Source organism: Sceloporus undulatus, chromosome 3, assembly GCF_019175285.1.
Source record: "Sceloporus undulatus isolate JIND9_A2432 ecotype Alabama chromosome 3, SceUnd_v1.1, whole genome shotgun sequence".
In the NCBI taxonomy this organism is placed as follows: domain Eukaryota; kingdom Metazoa; phylum Chordata; class Lepidosauria; order Squamata; family Phrynosomatidae; genus Sceloporus; species Sceloporus undulatus.
This window is the reverse complement of record NC_056524.1, coordinates 258,002,410-258,010,976: the sequence shown is the minus strand read 5'-3', so window position 1 is coordinate 258,010,976 and position 8,567 is coordinate 258,002,410.

The following is an 8,567-nucleotide window of genomic DNA, read 5'->3' as shown; positions in this document are numbered from 1 at the left end:
TATTATTATTATTATTATTATTATTATTATTATTATTATTATTATTAACCTTTATTTATGAAGTGCTGTAAATTTACACAGCGCTGTACATGCAATCTTTTTGGTTAAATGGTTCCCTGCCCTCGGGCTTACAATCTAAAAAGACATGACACAGAAAGAGAAGGAAGTGGTGGAGGGAAAGGGTAAGAGGTCCAGCAGTTCCTCTCTACCTCTAAGGCCTGGACCAAGGCAGATGGACTGGAGGGAGGGCTTGGCTTCCTAATGGATGGTTAATCATTTTCCAGGGAAAAAACATACTCTCAAGTAGGATAGTGCATATACAGTACATAGCAATACAGGAAATGGTTGGATAAACAGGCACCAAAAGAACATCAAGTAGTAAGCAACAATTATGCAATGCCTGGGAAGGCTTCTCTGAACAGGATGGTTTTCAACTCCATTTTGAAGCTGGTTAAAGAAGTGATGGCTCTTGCTTGTGGGAAAAGAAGGTTCCAGGAGTGAGGGGCAGCAAGTGAAAAGGGGCGAATCCACGATGGGGCAGAGGAAATCCTGGGCTGAGACAGTAGACCTTGACTACCAGAATGGAGAGCCCTGGTGGGAAGGTGAGGAGAAAGAAGGTCTGATAAGTAAGGAGGGGCCAGTCCATGGAGGGCTTTAAATGTCGACAGCAGGAGCTTATACTGAATGCGGAAAGGGAGGGGGAGCCAGTGAGGGGATGCCAACACAGGAGAGATGTGGTCAGAGTGGTGGGTGGAAGTGATAATGCGTGCAGCTGAATGCTGAACAGAGATTAAAGGACAGAGGTGAGAAAGAGGAAGCCGAGCCAGGAGGACGTTACAGTAATCAAGTCATGAGACCACTAGGGCATGGACCAGGATCTTGGCAGTAGAGGCGGAGAGATATGGTCGGATTCCCATTAATGGTTCCCATTAACACACTCCCTGTGTTAATGGGAACCACAAGCTGCAATTGAGTTAGATGAGAAAAAAATCCAGAAGGTGTTAGTGGAAAACATACTGAACAACAGAGATATGTTTTTAAAAACAATGTGTATAAAAGTAGTTACTGGGATTTACATGTAGCCATTAAGGATGAGTCCAGGATAGCCACGAAGAGGCATTGCTGGCTTCCTCCCTGTGAAATAAAGAATAGCTTTGTGAAATTAATTTGGATCTGTTAATTTAAGCCAGATAGACCATCTCTCAATTCATTTTCACCAATCTCAGAATCCACCTGTCTTTCCAGATGTTGTGTGGGGACAAGTAATTTCTTTGAATGTCAAATAGGAATCTTTTTGCCCTTTGATTTTATTCACCTCATTTTGGATTGAGCCCTGGTGGCGCAGTGGTTAAATGCCTGTACTGCAGCCACTCACTCACAAACCATAAGGTTGCGAGTTCAATACCAGCAAAAAGGGCTCAAGCTTGACTCAGACTTGCATTCTTCTGAGGTCGCTAAAATGGGTACCCAGCTTGTTGGAGACAATTAGCTTACAGCTGTAAACTGCTTAGGGACTGCAGTATGAAGCAGTATATAAATGAAGCTGCTATTGCTATTGTTAAGGAAGGAAATTTGCCAACCTGTCCTGGATGGGGTCACACTTCCCCTGAAGGACAAAGTTCACAGTTTAGGAGTACTTCTGGACTCGTCCCTGCAATTGACATCTCAGGTAGATGTGACGTCCAGAAGTGCTTGCTATCAACTTCGGTTGATACGCCAACTGCAAACCTACCTAGACCAAAGGGACCTTGAAATGGTGGTACACACTCTGGTAACCTCTTGTCTAGATTTCTGTAATGCGCTTTACATGGGGCTAACTTTGTACCAAGCTCAGAAGCTTCACTTAGTGCAAAATACTGTATGGCAGCCAGATTGGTCACCGGTTCATCAAGGTTTGACCATATTACACCTATCTTAAAAGATCTTCACTGGCTCCCAATTTGCTTCCTGGCACAGTACAAGGTGTTGGTTATTACCTATAAAGCCCTACATTGTTTGGGCCCGAGTTACCTATGGGACCACATCTCCCTATATAATCCGCCCCGCACTCTTAGAATATCAGGTAAGAACCTATTGGAGATAGAAACCTCTGAGTATGCAAAGAGCATTTTCAACAATGGTTTTGAGACTGTGGAATAGTCTTCCTGAGGAGATCTGCTTGACGACATCGCTAGAGACAAGCGGTTAAAATCGAACTTTTTAGCCGAGCATACCCCACCTGATATGAATACCCCCCTGATATGAATGACATGCCCTGTCTGTGTATGATCCCTGCCTTGTTATTGTACGATGCTATTGTTATTGTATGATGTTGGATATTTTATTGTTTTAGCTGCTTTTAATTGAATTTTTATGTAAACACTCTGTGTTTTTATTTAGTCTGTAACCCTGCTTCGATCCACTGGGAGAGGTGAGGAAACATAAATATTATTATTATTATTATTATTATTATTATTATTATTATTATTATGTTATGTTCAAGAGTATAGATGGGGGTGTGAGAAATTGCCCCCTCATAGGAATTCTGTCCCTCCAAATAGAACTTTCCTTCAGTTTCCATATATTTAGCATTTCAGAGAGTAAAACATTAGAAATCATTCAGACCTATAGTATTTGCTGTTTGCATTCCCTTGCTAACAATGGCCAGAATCCTGTTGGGCAATTATGAATATGTAACCTACAGTGGCAAATTTATAATTGCTATGTATTCACAATCCCTACATTGCCTCTAGTTTAGTGGCTACATAGGGACCGTGGAATTTCCAAACCCATGAAAACCCTGTGATAGCTTCAACTTTGAGTTGCCATTAGTTGGAAATGACTTGAAGGCACACAACAACAATAATAACCATTGGTCCATTCCCCTGTCAGTCAAGAAGCAGTTGGCTGATGTTCCCCCTTGCCATCATGTGAGTGATCTCAGGCACAAGAGAAATTTGCAACAAGGGTACGTTCCCCAGGAGGTGATTTTCAGAAGCTTTCCTGAAAATTGCCCCCTCTGGGATGCATCCGGAATGCAATGGGAACGTCTGGTGTCTGTGGCGGCATTCTCCTGTGCGATAAGATGCATTCTATGCCATCTCCCATTCCCATCACGCCCCCTTTTGTAATGCAACAGGCTTATTCCAGGGGCCAGTGCGATAGATCCCATAAAGTGCTGTTGAAGTGTTATAAATGTGTTATGAGGGCGTTCCTCATGAGGTCCCTTTGGGGCTGCTAGACAAGCATGGGTTTAGGAAGTTGGGTTTGTTTAGCCTGGAGAAGGGAAGGTTAAGTGATAGTCATGTTTAAGTATTTGAAAGGTTGCCATATGGAAGAAAGAGCAAGCCTGTTTTCTGCTGTTCCAGAGACAAGGGCGGGAAATTTAAACTGGATTTTCACTGAAGGAAAAGAGATGCCATCTGCTGGCAAGAGCTGTTCCACAGGTGAATACTCTGACTTGGAGTGTGGTAGAGTCTCCTTCTTTGGAGGTTTTTAAACAGAGGCTGGATGGCCATCTTTCAGGAGTGCTTTGATTGTGCATTCCTGCATGGGTTGGATTGGATGACCCTTGTGGTGTTTTCCAAGTCTATGATTCTATACTTGTATGATAGGAATACACTTGAGAGCTGCCCCTTGCCTTTCTTAAACCTTTAGAAGGGGTGGGCAACATATGGATCATACATCATATATTGCGCTTGAACTGCTTTTTTTCTGACCAACAATCTCCCCATTTCATGTTCTGCTATATCCACAGCCTGGAAGATGCTCCTTCATCTGGGACTTTCTGCAACATGACTTTAATTTGTTGACTACAAGAGATCAAATTAAGTGACCCAGCATGATGTAGTGGCTTGAGTGTTGGCCTAGCCCTTGGGAAAACCAGAGTTTGAATTTCCAGTCAACTATGGAGGTTGACTGGGTGACTGTGGCCAAGTTACATTTCCTCTGCCTTAGTGGAAGTCAATGGCAAATGCACTCAGAATAAGTCTTACCAAGAAAACCCTATGAGAAGGTCATCATAAACTGGAGTTGATTTGAAGGCACATACCAATGACAACAGGGGCTAAAAGCTATACTAGTGACAGTGTAGGGATGCTGAACCAGAGTTAGAGTAGCTACACAAATGGGTGAATGATGGCTACAACCTCTGGCCCCCAATAAGACAGTACAGAGCAGAGTTCAGTTACTAGCTATTTGAGTTATCCCAATGAAATTCTTGTTAATTCATTAATCTGCATTTAGATGGACTTTCTTCTTGCCATAGTTCTGCCATGAGATCTTTATGGACCTGCAAGTAAGAAATATAGTAGACAACAGTGTTAACAGAAACCTATGGGGCACAAAAGCTGAACATATGGTACTTATGGTTTCTCTGCTGATTCTTCTTGATTGGAACATTGAGGAGTTTATCAGATATAGCTCTTCTCTGGCCTCCATTCCAGAACAACATTTTACCAGAATTAAATCCAATTTGAAAATAAATCTGTTTCAATGATGTGTGTTTCAAAGCAGGAAAATTCCTTTGGAGACCACAAAAGGATATCTAAATAGTATATTTTCATTTTGAGTGAAAGAAGAAATGTAATTCTCACCCACAGCTGCCAGAAAAATCTTGACAAGGTAGTTGAAAGAATGAAATTAGAAATAATAAAGAACTACACAAGAAAGTGACTATTCTTTTAAAATTTATTTTGGAGATGCTGTTGTTCACTTTCCCAGTTATCACCGAGTTATCCAATGTGTGCCTATAACAACAAGAGTGAAAAAGGCGAATTACTGTCAAAGGAGACAACAATTTACAAAACACCAAAATAAAAACTGTCACAATATTTGGCATCCTCTTCAAATTCCTCCTTCTGTTGGACATTTCAGAAGATTTCTGGTAAAATTAAATGCAGACCTAATGTCTTTGCTGTGATGTATTTTAAAAAGCTGCATTTTAAAAGGGGTTTTATTTAGCCCATGTTTGTGTGGATATATTTATATTCAAGATGGGCAAATCTTCTCATGTTCCTTTGTCTTTGTTTCCTGTTATTCCAGTCTTAAGGTTATTCTATCTGATTTCTTTATCAGTTTGCTCTGGGTTATTTTTATTTTTTAAATAGCATGAAAGTTCATGTCAGAATTATTTTCATTTTGAATGTCCAGTATATGCATTTTTTCTAATTTATGCTGTTTGCAAAATAATTTTAGAAACTGTAATAATAATTGTATGCTGTTTTCCCTATTGCATCCATTTTTGTGTAGTTTACCCAACACTGTATCTTTTGATCAGAGAACTGTGCTCCAAAATTTACAGGTATGCAAGTTTCCCTGTTAGTTCCAGATGTGTGAACTAAATAGGTTCACATTAAATGCACCACATTTGTCACATAAATGCACACCAGTCCTAATGTGTCTGTTTCTATGTGCAGAAACATATTATTGGATACTGAATAAACACTGTCAATGAAAAATTCCACCTGCCATTTAAGATGAAGGGGTTGCATTTTCAAAAACAGCTTCAGCTAAAGATAGTGCTATACATTAGTTTACTTCTGTACCAAGTCCAGAAACTCCAACTGGTTCAGAATATGGCAGCCAGACTGATTACAAGTGCATCCAGGAGTGATCACATTAAACCAATTAGTTTCCAGGCAAAGTACAAAATGTTATTACTTTTAAAGAACTACATGGTTTGGGTCCAGGTTACCTACATGATCACCTTCTCCCATACAATCTGCCCTATGTCCCCTGGGAAATGTTTTCTCTGACTGGCCAGGACTACACGGCAATGCTTTCCCAGAGCATAGTTTTCTGTGGGTTTTTCAGGCAATGTGTCCACATTCTGGAAGAATTTATTCCTGGTGTTTTGCCTGAAATTGTGGCTGGCATCTTCATAGGGTGGTGGCACAGAATTTTGTGGAGTATGTGGGACCCTTGTTTGGGTGGAAGTGGCTTTTTACATGTCAGTGGTGGGGGAAAAACCCACTTCCTCCCAAACAAGGGTCCCACAGGTATATATACTCCACATACTCACCACCTGAAGATGCCAGCCACAATTGCAGATGAAACATTAGGAACAAATTCTTCCATAAAGCAGCCACATGGCCTGAAAAACCCACAGAAAACTATGGATACCAGCTGTGAAAGCCTTTGAGGTCACATTTCCCAGATGACTTTTTCATCTGCTTGCCAGAGACTGTGGAATGACCAGCCGGAGGAGATATGACAGCTGAAAATGCTGACTGCATCTAAAACAGAATTAAAGACATATCTCTTCTGACAGGCCTACCCAGTCAATTTTAAATCATGACTTTTTAATTTGTTTATGTGTTCTTATAAGTGTATTTTAATTGTTTTATAGTATTGTATTTCAACTGTGTGTTCATGTGTTTTTGATGGTGTTTTATATTTTAACATGGTGTACCCTGCCTCGACAACAGACAGGAAATAAGTTGTTGTTGTTATCAAAGCCCCAGCCTTCATTGACAAAGATAAGAGATTTTGAAAATTGAAGTCCTAAACATATAGGAGACCAAAAGTTGAGAGCTACTGATTGATGTACAGCGCTGTGTAAACTTACAGCGCTTTATAAATAAAGGTTAATAATAATAATAATAATGTCAACTAACACTAATAAGTGCCGCCCATCTCATCTCATCTTCCCAATAAGTACTGCTTTGCTAGTTCTTTGCACTTTCCTCGTTATTCCCAAAAATGGTTTGCTTGAGGTGAATCCTTTAGGTTTGTTTTGATTTTTATTTCATGTAAAATGTGATAATAAACCAAAATAGTGACTACTAATTAAATACTAGACTGCTAACTAAATACTGGAACACTCTGGAATATATAAGTATAATATTAGTGGTCATTATAGAAGGAGGTACAATGCGCCCTTTGTTTATGTGGGGGATCCGTTCCGGACTCCCCTGCGTAAAACAAATAACGTCTATGCTCGGGCCCCATTTAAATGAATGGGGATTGTGCACGCGGCGGCGTAGCAGCACACATGCGTCACAGGCGTGCTCCCCATTTATCCCTATGAAAAGTGCCGCCCCTTCCTCCCCACGTGGCTTTCAGTGTATGCTGAAAGCTGTGTAAAGTGCACCCGTGTATGACGCAGGCGCACTGTATTGACTACCTCCTTCATGGAATGACATTTGCCCATGGAACCCACCTCTCTGTTGCCAGCCCATGGTCATTTATTGACCAGGTGGGTGGAAATGAGGCAGCACCTGATGCAGGATAAAGAACTCATCTTCCAGGACTTGCAGAGTGTGTGGGGGGCAGGGGAAGCCTTTAGAGGTCTGGGAGGATAATGCCTTCATCTAGTTGTAAGACTATAGCCAGATGCTACTTGGCCACTCTCCCCTAGCCACTAAATGCCCATTGGGGGCAGCAGTAGAGAGATAGATCTTGCTTGCAGGGAATGCACAAGGGAAAGAATGCTGTCTGATAGAGCTTGATGCTTTGCCACACTCACCTTGGATTTCAACCTGTATGTATATGTACACACACACACACACACACACACACACACACACACACGAGTTCCAAGTCCATAATTCTTGATAGACACATAGATGGTTGGTGTGCTACAAATATCAGTTGTTTGTGTGCGGGCATAGGAGACCTCTCTCCTTTTGTGGTCTTCCTTTGGTCTTTGTGAGAAACTGGATTCTGAACAGGATGAACTCTTGCTTGGATATAGGAGAAATATCCCAGTGTTCTTAGAACAGGAGTGTGGAACTGGAGAGGGACAATTTTCAGTTCAAAATGGTCCAAAAATCAGTCCCTCAAGTGACCAGAAATCTACTTACAACTTTTGATTCTGAGGTTTTGGATTATTTTTTTGCTAATATGGGAGGCAGATTTAAGGTTAGATGTCTGCCACTCTAGGCAGCATTCGATGGTGACTTTACATGTATTTAAAAATAAAATCTGGAAGCTTGGGAGTTATCTCCACAGGCCCCAAGAGAGAGGGTTTTGGAGGCTGTATTTTCTGTACTTCTGTCTTTGAAGCACAGGTTGAGGGGGACCTGTTTTAAAAGTGTTTTCAGAATCTGGTAGTCACTCAGAAAGCAAAGGGTTGACATAGCCATCTAAAACCAGCTTGAATGTTTAGGCATTGATTGGTTGATTAGAAAAGTTATGGCAGGCTGAATTAATTAAGACATTTACAGATAGTGTCTGGCAGCATATATATGGCACAAGAAAACACTTACAGATAGTGGTTAGAAACATATATAAGGCACAATGTAGTGTAGCATGTATTATGCTACGGCTATTCAGCACGCCTGCACTAACTGATGAGATTCTAAGCATGCAGACAAACACATACATATGACCAGAAAACTTAGCCAGACACTTTTCTGATACCCCTGGTCTTCCCTAACTATGGAATGGCCATGGAGGAGGCTTTAGCAGCTCAGTGGTAAGTCCAGCAGGGAGTGTTAGTCTTTTTGGAAGGAGGAAAGAAATAACAACCTCCTCAATGACCAAAAAAGGGTGTATGCAGATGGACTCATGCCAGGTTATGCCATTGACAGGGTGCCAGCCATTGTCTGCTTCAGAGTGGGTGTGGGTGTGGGTGTTGGGGGGGT